This window comes from Paramisgurnus dabryanus, chromosome 8 (assembly GCF_030506205.2).
Source record: "Paramisgurnus dabryanus chromosome 8, PD_genome_1.1, whole genome shotgun sequence".
In the NCBI taxonomy this organism is placed as follows: Eukaryota; Metazoa; Chordata; class Actinopteri; order Cypriniformes; family Cobitidae; genus Paramisgurnus; species Paramisgurnus dabryanus.
This window is the reverse complement of record NC_133344.1, coordinates 6,237,361-6,254,070: the sequence shown is the minus strand read 5'-3', so window position 1 is coordinate 6,254,070 and position 16,710 is coordinate 6,237,361. Positions and strand designations below refer to the sequence as shown.

General features: G+C 37.0%; 1 protein-coding gene and 1 long non-coding RNA gene across 3 annotated transcripts in view; one reads left to right on the top strand and one right to left on the bottom strand.

Annotated features, from left to right (window-relative positions):
* Window positions 1-16,710, bottom strand: part of LOC135771685 (uncharacterized) — a 175,090-nt gene that overhangs the window by 63,425 nt on the left and 94,955 nt on the right. The window lies entirely within an intron of this gene.
* On the top strand, window positions 7,089-11,435 carry LOC135771771 (uncharacterized). 2 transcript variants are annotated; one of them, XR_010543034.2, is made up of 5 exons: window positions 7,089-7,221; window positions 7,647-7,689; window positions 10,097-10,153; window positions 10,221-10,319; window positions 11,373-11,435. It is a non-coding gene; the product is annotated as an uncharacterized lncRNA (long non-coding RNA). The 2 variants fall into 2 exon arrangements; XR_010543033.2 differs by having other exon boundaries at window positions 10,221-11,422.

Here is a 16,710-nt window from a genome sequence, read left to right as displayed (position 1 = left end):
TAGGATGCAAAAAGGAAATATTAGTCACCTGAATACAGTCTGGCACACTTCTCGTGATCAAAACATTGACGAATCCGTCGAGACGATAATCGTATGATTAATTGACCAAACAACATAAGGGGAAGTGATACTAAAAACAGGGAAGTGGGGTCTGGACCATGTCCCCAATATACCCTCCTTGACCTGACCACAACCAACCTGCAGTTACCCAAAAGATATTTCATAATATCTCCTAAACATAGCAAATGCAAAATCATCAATCACTAGGGAAAAACTTTATCTGAATCAGGCCAGAAAATTAACAGTGTGTTATACAAAAGTCAAACCAGACACAGAACATTTCTATAATATGCATTGTATATATTTAAAACCTTAAAGACAGGATGAGCTTGTCATCAAAATATATGATTAGAGAAGATGGCACCCTGAAAAGGATTATCATAGACGTGCAAACATAAATGTGAAACTAAACAGAATATATAGGTATATATTGGGTTTGCTTACAAGTTGACTAGTGGGTGTGGGAAAGGTACATCTTTTGGATTCTTACAATCATAAATGTGTTTGAACTGTGTATAACAACTTTGTATAAATAAATATGCACACATGCATGTATTTTTGATCAACTGTTTAATGAAGAACTTCCAAAGCATCCATTGCCAAACTCATTAATTGTCCTTGCACGTTTGCTTTGATTAATCGCTGCTGCAAACTTGCCAATTAGTATTACATTTTCTAAAAAACAAACTGGGAATATATTAGTGTTTAAAAATGTTTGCAGGTTGTGACGGAATCCTGCTGAGTAGAAACTATATCTTTGCTCCTGGGCAGAAAAATCTTGTAGTTTAAATGTTCATAATTTACCTACTTTCAGCAAATGTTATATGAAATATTATATTATATTATGTGAAGAATATTTAAAAATTCATATGGTGAACATCATAATTAACATCATCATTATTAAAATTAAATTCATTTTTCTTATTTATATTATTTAAGCATTACACTGATTATCCTATCTGTGATATCATATCTGTTTTTTTGTATAAAAGTGACATTCAACCAAAAGTAATCATTTCAATAAAGATATATTTCAAGGATGAAATTATTTTGCCCACATAGGTCTTAACCCAAAGGGAACGTTCTGGGAAGGTTCCCATTAGATATTAATTAGGGATGTTAACCGATGACCGTTTGACCGATGGTTGACCATATCAATGTTAACCGGTCAAAGTTGTTGATTGTCGGTTAAAAAAAGTGATCACTAAATTAGGCTATTATAGACAGTGGACTAACCCCTACTACAGTTAGTCACCTCTTTCCAAGATCTTTTTGTGTGAAGGGAACAAATCCCTCACACTCAGTTTTAACTCTAGTTTTTAACATAACTCGCCTGTTTGTACTTAATAAACCAATAAAAACATTTGGTGTTAGGTGTTTGGGTTCGCATGCTCACAAGGTTTGCGAAAATGCTACAGGCTATTTTTGTAAATTCCTTAATTCGAATAGTAAATAAAATACATTAAATAATTAAAATTAAAGTCTCTCCTGAGTGTGATCCAAATTATTCACATATACGTCTTTTAGGCTAACAGTAAAGTGCAGATTAAAGCAACACTATGTAGTTTCCATGTAAAAATGATTTACAGCTCCCCCATGTGGTTAAAAAGCGCAACAGTGCCTGGTATCAGACACTGGCTGAATCCGAAATCCCATACTTACTGTGTAGGTACTGAATTTCATTGGGTACCTACTTAACGTGCGCTAAGGCAGTATGTACGTTCGCGTTAAGTATGTACAGTATTCGCCATGTTGACGTTATCATGTGACATATGACGTAGTAGACTTGTTCGAGTTCATGCGGAACCACAAGAACCGACAGGAGATTGACATCACAATACCGCGAGAGCAACTCGAAATCAGACTTCTCCGTATGATTTCTGGAATCGCGCTCACGGTACTTTGATGTCATCCAGCTGTTGGTTCTTACAGCGGTGCATAAACTCGAACAAACCTAATAACAGACATGAAAACGTATGCGTGTGTATGAGGGACAGGTGCACTAACACTAACACCTGATTGCATCAGTAACTTATTCTGTACCAGTGTTACAGATATATTACACATTATTTTGTAGGGGACAAAATAAGTAAAACAAGCAGATTGTAATTTAATATCTATTGTCAGATGACAGCTGTGCTTGAATAAACAATGCAGGCAATGTGATTATATACATTTTAGTGAAGCAATCTCTTGTATTTACTTAAAACGACAAGAAAAATGAATAAAAAATGAATGAATAAAACCATCACAATAAATGAAAACGTATTGAAGTGAATCCCATATGAAACAAAACTTTATTCAAATGTATTTTTCTAACAAACCATCACATATTTACTGTCAGCTCAACACAGCTGTGACAATTCTACAGCTTTATTTTCATGAATCAGCTGAGCACTTTGTGGTATATCCAGGGTCTGTGCGTGAAGTCAGGGTGCTGAGGAACAGTCCTGTGTAACGTATCAAAATCACCCGATTGGTTGGTCTCCGGTCGATTGCTTTGCTTTCCCGTGGCATCATGGGAAAGCTGTGATAGAAGTGTCCATCCGATGCACGCTTCAGAATCGGGGCGGACTCAGTAGGGCATCCGGGGATTTCTCGCCTACTGATTTTATGGATACTGAGGATTCGGACCAGAGCATGTGAGCGGTGCGGAGCGGGAGCGGAGCGTTGCGGTAATATTTCCATCAGAGCGCATTTCCGAAAATTCCGCTCCGCTCGCTCAATACGCTCAGCACCGCTCGCTCATCCCAGAATGCCCTTTGGTAATTTGCTAGTTCGAGAATCTGTAAAAATGGCTAGCAATAAGTTATGGAGTTCAAATATTGTTTTAATGAAGTTGTCAGCCTTATATATAAATGAAAGAAATGAAACTAAGATGACAGAATAACTGTAGTGTCGTCTGCATCTAGATGCAGTTTTAAAGATTAAAATAACTTTAATCTAACTGATCAACACAAATACAAATATATTTATAACTGATTGCTTAAAACCACTTAAAATAAAAACATTTATAGTTCTTTGTGTATGTACAGCGGCAACTCCGTGGATGAGGAAGCTGTAGCCAAAAACGCCGGTGCATTTATTAACTGACTGAACACTTGACTTACCTGGACATTTAGATATTAAATTTTTTCATCAACAGTATCTGCGTGGAACATTATAAACATTGATGATAATCTGCCGACTCGACTGATTCAGCACGTCCTCTATTTTACAGAGAGTCCGCTTAATTAACGGCTTTTCGTTCGGTCCGCGTGACCTAAACATTTTTGTTCTGTAATTTGTTCTCGTATAGGCTATATTTCTACATATTTTCGACCATGTAACATTTGGGATAAAATGTAAGTTGTTAGATAGCATTTAAGCTTGTTCTTGTACTGAAATGATGAAATGTTTAGTCTGACTAAAATGATCTATCCAGATTAATTTAGCCAAAATAATGATTTATTCGTTTTCATAGATACATGTTAATTTATCTACTAATATACTATGAAAAATTCCATAAATAAATATTCTGTATTGCATTCGTTTTGTACATTTACAGGTTCATAAATACTGTCTAATTTTAATTTCTTTAAGACACTGTGTTCTGTTTTTACCGATGCAATGTAAATTAGCACTTAAAAACCTTCTTGTTAAGAAATTGTTCTTCAATTTATTTTTGTTTTTTTCAAATAATATATTTATATAATATTATAGTTTGTTAATCTTTTTCTCGTAAGGGGAACTGTTATAATATTTCGTATTATATGATCTATCCAGATTAATTTAGCCAAAATAATGATTTATTCGTTTTCATAGATACATGTTAATTTATCTACTAATATACTATTGAAAATTCCATAAATAAATATTCTGTATTGCATTCGTTTTGTACATTTACAGGTTCATAAATACTGTCTAATTTTAATTTCTTTAAGACACTGTGTTCTGTTTTTACCGATACAATGTAAATTAGCACTTAAAAACCTTCTTGTTAAGAAATTGTTCTTCAATTTATTTTTGTTTTTTTCAAATAATATATTTATATAATATTATAGTTTGTTAATCTTTTTCTCATAAGGGGAACTGTTATAATATTTCGTATTATATGATCTATCCAGATTAATTTAGCCAAAATAATGATTTATTCGTTTTCATAGATACATGTTAATTTATCTACTAATATACTATTGAAAATGCCATAAATAAATATTCTGTATTGCATTCGTTTTGTACATTTACAGGTTCATAAATACAGTCTAATTTTAATTTCTTTAAGACACTGGCCCTCATTTATCATTCTTGCGTAGAAACGGGCGTATATGTTGGCGTAAGATTATGCTTACACTCCTCTCACCGCCTGATTTATGAAACTGTGCGTACCGTTGATATTCAGGTGTACGCAATATCTGCCCTTCATAAATGCCGCGGCCGAAAACGAGCGTCATTAGAATAACAAGCCCATATAAATTCAAGTCTCCGCCTCCCCCACGCCCTCATTTTACGCCATTGACACACGAAAGACGGCAAAGAAGAGAATCCGGGGAAGTGAAAAGAAACAAAATTGTTTTATTTGGCAGTTTAAAGAGTGGGATTAAAGACACATTAATAATTGGATGACAATTTGTAATATTCTTATTATTATTTTTATTAATTGATATTTAGAAGAATAATTATTTATTCTTATTATTATTTACTGTTGCCTACATCTAAATTCTATGTCTGCTTAATGGTTCAGTTAATTTTTTTTATATAATATTTTAAAATGATGTAGTAACTTTTGTAGTGTGTTGTTCTGTATTTACATACAGTTGTTTGTTAGCTGTATCTTAGATCCAGTTTGATACGGAGCTCCGGATATAATTCAAATTAACAATTTGTTTCCAAGACATCCACATGTTTTAGCTAAGCTAATTCATAATTTGAAGTAATAATAATTGTAATAGTAATTACGAAATATTCTAAATATTATAATAATTAATTCCAAGGAACAAACTGTTGAATATTGGGAACAAATTCTAAATTTATGGCCATACTTTAGACTAAATAAGAAAAAGAAGTGTCCATAGCATAAAAAATTATTCGTGGCCATAATTTTGTCCGCATGTCATCATGATCGGATTTACGGCTCCATTCAACACAAGCATTTTACCTTACCTCATCTGTATTTATTTATCATCGAATGGTACGTAACTAGCTTACCTTTTATTGCATTACCATGTTTTCGTAGCACATCCTTGTGCTTTCTTGCAATGTGCCGCTTCAGATTCCAGGAAGAATATTTGCTAACTCTTTCCCTGCTGAAAAAACCAGCTTAAACCAGCCTAAGCTGGTTGGCTGGTTTTAGCTGGTTTAAGATGGAAATAGCTGGTTTTAGCTGGTCTCCCAGCCTGGTCAAGGTGGTCTCCCAGGCTGGCCAGGATGGTCAAGCTGGTCTCCCAGGCTGGTCAAGCAGGTCTCCCAGGCTGGCCAGGCTGGTCAAACTGGTCTCCCAGGCTGGTCAAACTGGTCTCCCAGGCTGGCCAGGCTGGTCAAACTGGTCTCCCAGCCTGGCCAGGCTGGTATTACGGCTGGTCAAGCTGGTCTCCCAGCCTGGTCAAGGTGGTCCCCCAGGCTGGTCAAGCTGGTCTCCCAGCCTGGCCAGGCTGGTATTATGGCTGTTCAAGCTGGTCTCCCAGCCTGGTCAAGCTGGTCTCCCAGCCTGGCCAGGCTGGTATTATGGCTGGTCAAGCTGGTCTCCCAGTCTGGCTGGTCAAGCTGGTCTCCTAGCCTGGCCAGCTTAAACCAGCTAAGACAAGCCAGCCTGACCACCAAGCAGGCATGACCAACCTTCAACATTGAAATTTGGTTGAAATAACCTCAGTTGTTTTTTCAACATTGATACAATGTTGAAACAACGGTGAATGGTAAACGATTGCAAAAGGTTAATACAATGCTTAAAAATCAACGTTGAAATTTGGTTGAAATAATGCCAGTACGGTGAATGGTAAACGGTTGTTTTATGACATTTTTATTTGTGAATCCTTTAGATAAAAATTTAAAAACTCATTTAATGAAAATACTTATATTTTTAAAATTTAACAAAAGTAATTGATCAAGTTAAAAATATATTAGACACATGCAAATAAATCATCTTTGTATCTTTATTTTTCCCTTTCAAAACAAGTGACTTTTTGGTAAATATTTTTCTAGGTTGCTCATATTATATAATGTTTAAGAAGCTAAAAATATTTTATTTATACTATTTGATTGATTTTAACACTGGTGGGGCATGTTATTTCCATATGAATTCAGGAGATGGATTAGGCTGGATAATTTTTTTCTAAGCATTATTATGGTTGTTTTATTTGTATTATATTTTCATCACAATGTCTAAAATACAACGTTTAAAATATACATTTTAAGAATACCAATAATAATATAATAACATCCAACCTTTTATCGGCTTTCTTTACGGTGCCACAGACTGGTCCCTCTGCCTTTTGTAAGCAAAACATGCCCATGCGGGCCCACTGTGGGGTATACTGTGGGACAGTGTGGGCAGGGCAAACTCACACCACATCCCAAATGGGCCCCCAAATTATCATTGGTTGTTATTATCTTAGCAGATAATTTTCTTTTGATGTTTGTTGTTAAATTTAAAAACCAGTTACTACACTTTTATTATAATAAAACCATATTTTTATTTTTTTTTAAGCTCTGTCCATTTAGAACAAAATGTGCATGCATGCTTATGAAATAATTGAACCCACCCCCGGGTGAAGATCTAAAAAGCTATGTTTTAAAAGCACAATATTTCTGTTTATTTTAATACAAGAAATATTTATTGTTCTAATTTTCAGTTCTGTCTGGACGTGGGACATCTTTTTACCATCTTTATTGTTTTTTTTTTTTTACATGTTGTCTTTTGTTATGTGTTAATAGCTATGGTTATTAGTCATGTTCGACTTCATGCAGAACTGCGAGAACCGACATCATACGTTGATGACGTCAATGTATCGCGAGAGCGAGTCAAGAAATTACACTCTCGCGGTACATTGACGTTATCAACCTGTCAGCGCAGCAAGAAGTCGAACACACGTATTTGCGGGCGCGCGCCTCCGTCCTCGTGAGTTCAAAGTGGATTTTAACCGTTTACCTCAGACGACAGTTTTCATTTCTATGGCATATTCTAAGGTAAGTTTTTATTAATTCCTGGTTAAGTTATTAAAATAAGTTCACAGTTATGTTTGTTTTGTTTTTAGTAACAGTTAATTCGATATGACTAAAATATTCTGAACTTTAATGTTGACTGTTGATGCAGTGGTTTGACTGAGCTCGTGACGCATCTGAGCTAACGTTAGTGTAGTGCAGATCTTTTATTTGCCTTTACCTTCTATAAAAATCTGTTATCCTCGTTCTTCAAATTTATTTGACATTGTTTAGTTAATTATAACGCAAGTTATTTCAATGTAGGGTTTGACGCGTAAATGTAAGGTTATTTAACTTACAGTACGGGCACACAGTTTACAGTAGCCTGTTAAAACGGTTAAGAATTTAAACAGAAGCCATCAATTCTGGATTAATAACTATTGTATATTTATGTTCACTTTTCTTTACAGGCCATTTTCTTGTTGTGTTTTGATGTTTTCCATTGGCTGAAGAGTAAGTATTACTTTGTGTTTATATTTGCATCCAAAACTGCAAAAAAAAGTGCTCAAAAAGTGCATATCTGGTTTATTATTGTCATTAGGAAAATATAAGAAAATCATTTAGGATACAATGGTTATTGTTCAGCACAGCAATTCATTTCTTTTGTATGTCACTATTCCTTCTACAGTATGTAGGCTTACATATTTCAAACCCTTTGTTTTCAATAGACAGAGACAAAAGTTAATTCATAGTTCAGAGTGGATGTTGACACAAGTTTAAGAGAGGCTTCAAATTGACATATAAAATTGGTCTTTGTGGTGGTGTACATAACAGCATTTTTAGTATCTTTATGTATTATGGTTTTAATCATAATTTTTTTAATGATGGCTATGTCCATGAGCTACCACCCACCATTGTAACGCACCACCAAGCTAGCATTTTGTAATAGAAATCAATAATTTACAATTTATTTTTAAAGCATCTCCCCTACAACATTACAATGCATTTAGTATTTGTTTTGTATTCAGATCAAATTCTACTAATCATAATAACTAAGATGCAGTGTTTTGTATTTCACAATTTATATTTTCTTTTGAAAAGGGGCCATGACTTGTTTTTTATTGTAGGCAGATTACCATTGTAAGATAATTTCCTAAATAAGATAGCACCTCCCCAAAGGACACTGTATGGGGGCAAAGTGAGTGCGCGAGAAAAGCCTCTCTCCACGATTCACAGTGGACTTCCCACTGAGACACATTTGGGTTTCAAAGACACACCTTTAGGGTGTCATACATTTGTATTATTTTCTCTAAAAGCAAACTGTATATGAAATGCTACATGCACAAAGAATCTAAAATCTGTATCTTATTTGTTTTCTATTGGAATGTCTCATTGCAAGTGGTTACAGGTCTCACTCATATAACAACAGAATTCAATGTTAAAGTATATGTGAAACTTCATTCAATGTTGATAGACACCTCCCTTTCTAAGCATAAACCAATCACCCACTGTATACAGATTAAGGACAGCCCTTAGTTTTACCAACAACCAATCAGTACCAAATTCCTATATGCTTTGTTCTCTGGTTATTTAAGGAGATGTGTAGAAGATTTAGGCGGGACTTTCAATATCGAGAAATGCACCCCCATGATGCTGTCCTGGCACAGCATCATGTATTTTTATTTTACTTTGAGGAATCTGTAACCAGATCTTCATCTCCTTACCAGGTATGCAATGGTTTTTCGTTTGTTTCGTATTTGAATTGGAATGTAAATTGGCTTCTGAATTATGTGCTACCTACCTGGTTAATAAATTGTGTTTGGATTATTCTGTGTTGCTACGAAAGTTATTGACATGATTAGTAAATTACGATGTATCCTTGTTACCGCAATGTCTGAAAATCAGGCTAGTATTACGGACCAAAATCCCAGACTAGATGGCATAGTAGTACATCAGCGGAGGATTTTGGAGATCCGACTAGCACTTGGCGTTAGTTTAAGTTAAATTAGATGCGTGGAGGCTAATTTCCTGTTTAGAGTAACAAGTAAATGTTGTCTGACCACTCTAAATCAGATGAGCCTCAGCCTCTGGTTATTTCAATATTAATCTATCTAAGTTGCATATTAAATTATGACACGATTATACAAAGCTATCATTGGAGAAGACGGTCAGTTTGTTTTATGATAGTGGTCGTGAGCCTCTGGTTAGAAATAAATATTGTAATAATTAAGTTGCACCTCTATGGGGACTAAATAAAGTATGTTCAGAGATGAGCACGCGTAAAAGGCGGCCTTCTGAACATATGGTCAAACCTCTAGCAGCGACCAAGCCTGATTCGGTTGTGATCGTGGGCCCGCATGATTATTAAATATTAATAAACGGCCGGTGCGTGAGTCCAAAGCGACATGAGTAGCCGAATGAACGGATGCAATAACAAGTAGGGCTAAACAAGAATAACCAAACATCCACCCAAATTCTGTAACTGTTAAAAGTAATTATCAATCCGATTTATATTAACATTATCTTGGAGTCAGATAATAATACAAAATTACATAAATGCCAAAACGTCAACTGCAAGCCCCGGAAAAGACAGAACGCGTTATAATCCTCGTTTGGATTCCGTCATTGGGCCAAACGGATGGATGGGGCCAGAGTTGGACCCTTACACCATGCAATTTGAAGAAGTGTGATAAAATACACAGAGGTGAAGTCATGTGTCTTTCCAGATGCCCAAATCTGTACCGCTCAAAAAGTAATGAAGTGACAGTGTACCATGAGAAAAAATTTAAACATTCTTTATTTCTTTCAAAGTTGTACTTGGGCCACAGTTTTTTGTATTTCTAACCAAAACATACATTTATGATTGTATACTAATGAAATATGTTTTTCTTTTTCTGAACTTTATCAAATGCAATGATAGCTAAGATGAGCCTGAAGAGGAGATTTGGGAAGTCTTTGCTTTGCCAGATCACCTGTGGTAAGTTTGTAAAACATATATTAAAAATAGGACCAGAACATCTCCTAATCAAATTTTTTTTGATCAGGTCGAGATGTTTTCTAACAAGATGCCTTGTTGGTCTGGGCGAGTTTGAAGTCTCTCATAGACAGTCCAGAAGGTCTGGAGTCCATCTTAGCTTTTATTGGTAAGTGACTGCACAAAAGGCTGTTTGACCCACACGTAAAGCAACCAGTCAATGTTTGCTCTCTTCAGCATCTCTTGGGGGGGGGGGGGTTAAATTATTTTACTTTACTCAGTACTTATGCTGCGTTCCAGGCAACCGGTAACCCGTAACTCACGACTTCAAAACCACGACTCACGACTCTGAACTGGGAGTACATCGATCTAGTACGAGTTCACGGGTGGGAAGTCACGGGTTTGACTGCCGTTCCAGTGCACTTTCACCGGTAGAAGGTTGTAAAAACACGAGTTACAGGCTGCCTGGAACGCATAGGGTCGTGAGTCGTGGTTTTGAAGTCGTAACTCACGGGTTTAAAAACCTGCCTGGAACGCACCATTAGTTGAAGCACCTTTTGAAGTAGCAGTTACAGCCTCAGGTCTTTTTGGGTATGACACAGCAATCTTTGCAACTCCTGGATTGATTTGTAACCAAAGCGATCAGAAGCACCATTCACTTCTATAGTATTCTTTTAGCCTACTATGGAAGTCAATGGTGCTTCCGGTCAGTTTGGTTACAAACATTCCTCAAAATATCTTCATATGTTTATGCGAACCCATCAGCAACCATCAAGAGAAATTGGAGGTAGCTGAGCTAAATTGCAGATATTGATGCAAATGATCTGAATATGTATAATGTAAATATAATATTGCAGTTTTCTTTTTTCATACATTTGCAGAAGTTTCTAAAATTCAGTTTTTACTTTGTCATGGGGTATGTATTGAAGATTTTTGAGGAAAATATCTAAACAATTACAGTATCATGCAACCACCTTAAAATTTAAATGTGAAAGGGGTCTACCCTGAATACTTTCTGAATGCACTGTAGGTGATCTTGATTGAAGCTTATTGTCACCTTTGTAAACACAACAGCTTTCTTCCTTCATCAGATGGCTATGCTATGTTTCTAGACAGACTATTAAAGAACACACACACATCCTGATGTGCAATAAGATTTTTTTATACATGGGCTAAAAATACATCATTTTTGGAAAATGAAATAACTTTGTTTTCTCTTTAGATGCTGTCATCAGGTTTTAAGTACAGTATGAGCCAGAATGGAAGGGTGTTGGTGGCCATAAGACAGTGAGCTAAACCTACAACAAAATTCATATTTGCAGTTTTCCTGGAATATTTGTTTCTATTCAGATGAATAAAATTACTTTTAAATATTATTTTGTTTTCATATTTTATGTTTTTATTCTGTATTTGGAATATTCCACTTCTGCACTACTAACTGGAAACCTAACTGTTGGAAAGAAAGATCAATTTTAACAGCTGCTTTTATGTTTATTTAGAAAGGGTAGGCACATGCCATCATTCAAATTCAAACTACTTAAGGTGTTTAGTTTTATGGATGGGGTTGTACTGTAGGTAATGAGCAGCAAATTTCATTCTTGTAATAATTACACTAAAAACATGATATGTACAGCAAATCATTTGGTGAGTACTGAAATGTTAAGTAAAAATCTATATTTAGTGTTAAAAAGTGTGTTAAAACTGCGTCGCGATATCAACCTTGATTCACCTTTATTGAAAGTGTGACGTTGAAACAACATTGAAATGTTGTGAAATCAACATTGAAACAACGTTGTGAAGTCAACTTTGATTCACTTTGCAAAACCAAAAGGTAATTCAACGTTGATTCAACGTTGGTACCTGACGTTGATTCAACGTTGAAATGCCGGCTGAGAAGCTAAGACCAGCCTAAACCAGCTAAAACCAGCCTGGCCAGCTAAGACCAGCTTAAACCAGCTAAAATCAACCTGGCCAACTAAGACCAGCTAAAACCAGCCTGGCCAGCTTTAACCAGCCTGGCCAGCTTAAACCAGCCTGACCAGCTAAAACCAGCCTGACCAGCTAAGACCAGCCACCCGACCAGCTAAAACCAGCTTAAACCAGCTAAGACCATCTTAAACCAGCCTGGCCAGCTTAAACCAGCTAAAACCAGCCTGACCAGCTAAAGCCAGCCTGACCAGCTAAGACCAGCCATCCTGACCAGCCAAGACCAGCCTGACCAGCTAAAACCAGCCTGACCAGCTAAAAAAAGTCGCCAAAACCCCTCTTAAACCAGCATGATACACCAGCTATGACCAGGCTGGGAGACCAGCTAAAACCAGCTTGACAAGCTTAAGCTGGTTTTAGCTGTTTTTTTCAGCAGGGTTACAGTCTCTCCGCAGTCCCTTTCAATTTTTTCTTCCTGCTCAATCTTAACTTTGATTTTTACTTTACATTTATGTATAAGGCTTGAATTCCATAACTTATTGCTAGACGTTTTTACAGATTATCGAACTAGCAAATTATCAAAGGGCGTTCTGGGTTCAACGAGCGGTGCTGAGGGAGCGGAATTTTCGGAAAGACGCTTTGATGGTAATATTACCGCACCGCTCAAAGCTCCGCTCCCACTAAGCTCCGTTCACATGCTCGCTCTGAAACATCAGGGGCATGTTCAATCTCACACCGGTGCGCAACGTTTTGCTACGGTTTCCGGGTTGAACGACATGTTTCCTGGAAACGGTGTGCAACGGAATGCAACAGGTTTTAGAAGCGTTTTCTCTTGTTTGGTGGGTGTGTCAGAAATGTCAGCCCAATCAGCGGCAAGATGTATAAAACCACGCGATAGTAAAGAGACAGCTCTCTCAATGGGTTCAAGTTGGAATGTTGTCTTTCATTTTGGACAGCACGGTCAGTGATTGTAACATCGAGGGTATTTTACAGTATTAAACACACATTTATAACGATTTCATCAGGCTTTAAAAACATTTAAAAAAGAACACAAAGAATGGCCTCTCAGCTACCGTAGTTGCAACTCTTGCGTCATCACAACAGGGTGTTCAATGCATCACCGTTTCAGTTTAATAAACGTTGTGCAACGTTTTGTCGGGGCTGAACGCAGCCCAGGTAAAGCGCACAGGCTCTCAACTGAAGGAATACATATGCATACAAATCAAATGCTTTGGTAAAGTCTCAAAAATTAAACATTGAACATTGTTGCATAAAAATAAACACTGAAGTTTATAATTACTATGTTTTTTACAGTGGGTCATAATATATCATATATTTTAGTTTGTCAGTACGTTTTGTGGTGTTAGGAAGTTTTTGCGCATTTCTGCACTAACTCAAAATGTGCGTACACCACCTCCTGAGCTGGCGTAGGATTTGAGCGTGCCGTACGCCAACGTCTATATTGATAAATCTCAAAGTCACCGTGGTTTTGGGTGTACGCAAGGTGTACGCTGGAAATTTGGTGTACGCACTTTTGATAAATGAGGGCCACTGTGTTCTGTTTTTACCGATGCAATGTAAATTCGCACTTAAAAACCTTCTTGTTAAGAAATTGTTCTTCAATTTATTTTAGTTTTTTTCAAATAATATATTTATATAATATTATAGTTTGTTAATCTTTTTCTCGTAAGGGGAACGAATTGTTATAATATTTCGTAATTACTTATTACATTTATTATAACTTAAAATTGTGAATTAGTAAAACATGTGGATGTCGTGGAAACAAATTGTTAATTTGAATTATATCCGTATCAGTTAAACTAGGTCTAATAGCCAACACACAACTGTACATAACTGCTATTTAAGCTAATACTTTAATTAAATGCAATTATCCAAGAACGTCAGTACAGAAAACAATTAGGCTTACTAAATATTTTTTTATGTCGGAGCGGGATCTGAGCGGGAATTGGTTTATTTGCGAGCGTGAGCGGAAAGTTAACGGAGCGCTTGCTTGGGCCGTGAGCGACTGAGTGGAGCGCTTGAACAGTAGAGCGGAATATTTAGCGGAGCGTCACACCGCTCCACACCGCTCACATGCTCTGATTCGGACGTACTACTCTGTTCACGTGCTGTTTCCCCTACTACATTTTCAGTAAGTAGGCGGTTTCGGACAATACTTTAGTACACGTGCCTCTGAATCTCGCGAGAAATAGTCCAAAATCCCGCTAATTCTCGCCTACCCTTTTACGTATACTAAGGTTTCGGACATACTATTCGTTCGCCTACTGCTTTTTGCCTACTACATAGTATGGCAGTATGCGGTTTCGGATCCAGCCACTCTTCTGCAGTCAGGGGGAGGGGCGGGGCTGTGTGCTCTACCCTCCACCGCCACTTTCAGAGTGTGCTTGTAGCAGCTAGGAGGCTGCTCAGGTTGCAGCAACAGTACAATTTGTCCAGTTAAAAGTTGTTCTATCACTGAAATAATTTTAGAGACATTTTTTAAAGGTAAAAAAACTACATAGTGTTGCTTTAAGTTTTGTTTTGTAAATCCTCACAAATGATTTTTACCACTGAATTAAGTTTTGCTTTGTAGAAATTTCGTTTTTTATAAATTGTATCTTAATATTAATAAATGGTTCATCAACCAATTGCATGTATTTAATAAATTAAAAAACAAATATAGCAGAGAATATAATAACCGGTCCGTGCATAAAGGCGGCAGCACTGCGCGTTCACTTGTGCATTGTTAAACGCACCTCATAAATGAATAAACTCAGCGTAGGCCTATATGCCTCATACATTATAACATTAAATATCTTTGCTGCAATTTTCTAGAACAGACAAGGGCTTAATGGCACACAGCGAGTTAGTTGTTAGCAGCATGGGCCAGGCTAGCCCCTTTTTAGGGGTGCTTCAGGACCCCTAAAACTTGAAACAAGACATGTATTTATTCTAAAATGTTTGTTCGTCTTTGACAAGGTTAAATAATGTCCAAAACATACTCCGTAGTTTGTGGTTTAAAATGAATATGCAGTACCCCAAACCTAAGCGTTGTCTTCGAAGCTGCCATTTGCTTAAATGAGCTGCGCAATTTCCAAATGAGCTTATAACGCTAGACAAATGCCTTTATTTTCAACGCGATCACCTACTTAAACCATTTCGAAACTAAGTAGCCATTTGTCTTTGGATTCGGCGCCGCGTTAACAGGACTCATGTTCTGCGCTGTAGGGGATTTAAAAAAAGTGATTAGTGGAAGGGTAGAGCCGGGGCTCTGTGTGTTTGTCCAAACCAGTATCACGAAATTATGTACCTATATATTATATCGTGTCATCATCGTACAGTCTACATGCCTGTCCTACTCGAGTTTAAATGATCCATGTCGTACAGTGTGATAAGTTAATGATCTTACAAGAGGGCAAAAATCCTACAGTGTATTCTTGGCTTAAAGCTCACGTAACACACGCTGTTTCTGCATTTCTGATGTTAATCTGGAGTACCTATAGAGTAGTATGACATCCTTTATATATCTGAAGAGTCTTTAGTTTAATCAGATTTATAAAAGAAAGATTAGCTTTACCAAATCTTTCCGATAACGTACGAAAAAATTAAGGAGGAGTTACTACCGTGGGAGGAGCGAGTACGAGTCATGCAACACTATACAACACTGTTTTAACTTACGATTCACTACATGTTCGTGTCATTTATGCACTCGACTATTTCCAACATAAGACCGAAGTCTTACTTACCGCGTGCAACTTGTCATGACCCGGTTGGGAAAATCCACCGCATCAAACACACACACACAAAACTCTGCTGCTACCCCTGGATAATAAACTATATCCATTGTTTTCATAAGGCTGGATTTCTTCTCCTTACATCCAAAAACACACTTCTTTCGTGCCATTGTTGACTTTTGAAATTAAACAAAGCTGAGTGGCGTGATAAGCTGTTAGCAAACTCTAGCGTCTCCCGCTGATTGACGGGTGGGCGGGGTTTTCCGGGGGGAGTGCCCATATAAAGAAGTGATACTATCGAAAACCCCTGAAACATCAGTTGGACCTGTAATCGAAATAACTTTCCGAAACTTGTACGAACCCTGGCGAAGTGCATTCGGCACAGAAATACTCTGTAACACATCCAACTGCTGTTTTGACACTTTGCCTACGTTTAGCATGATGAAACAACTCTATAACTGTGTTAATAAGTCAGAATGCTTGAAATACCATTGAACCCCCCCCCCCCCCCTTTAAGCGAATTAACGCGTTTTAGACCATAAAACTTTTTTGTTACATAAAGCAAACATCTCCTCACTATCTGTTTGCTGCCTGTCCACTGATCAAACTGTAAAAAACACGATCTCTGTAGACAGCCTAGGATCCACAAACTACAATAACAACAAAGTGGCCAAACCTACAAACAGAAACCATAACAAAGTGTTCCAGCCAATAAACGACAAGAAGGATTTGGGGGTGGGGGTTGGGCGCGTTCATGAAAGCACGGAAGGGAGGGGAAGGAGTTAGCTACACTCAGTTTGTTTGAAAACAGGTCAAACATCAACAAAAAACACAGATTCACTTAGAGCGCCTTTAAATTGATGAAGTTTAACGAGTGTAGAATAAGCAGGATCATACACG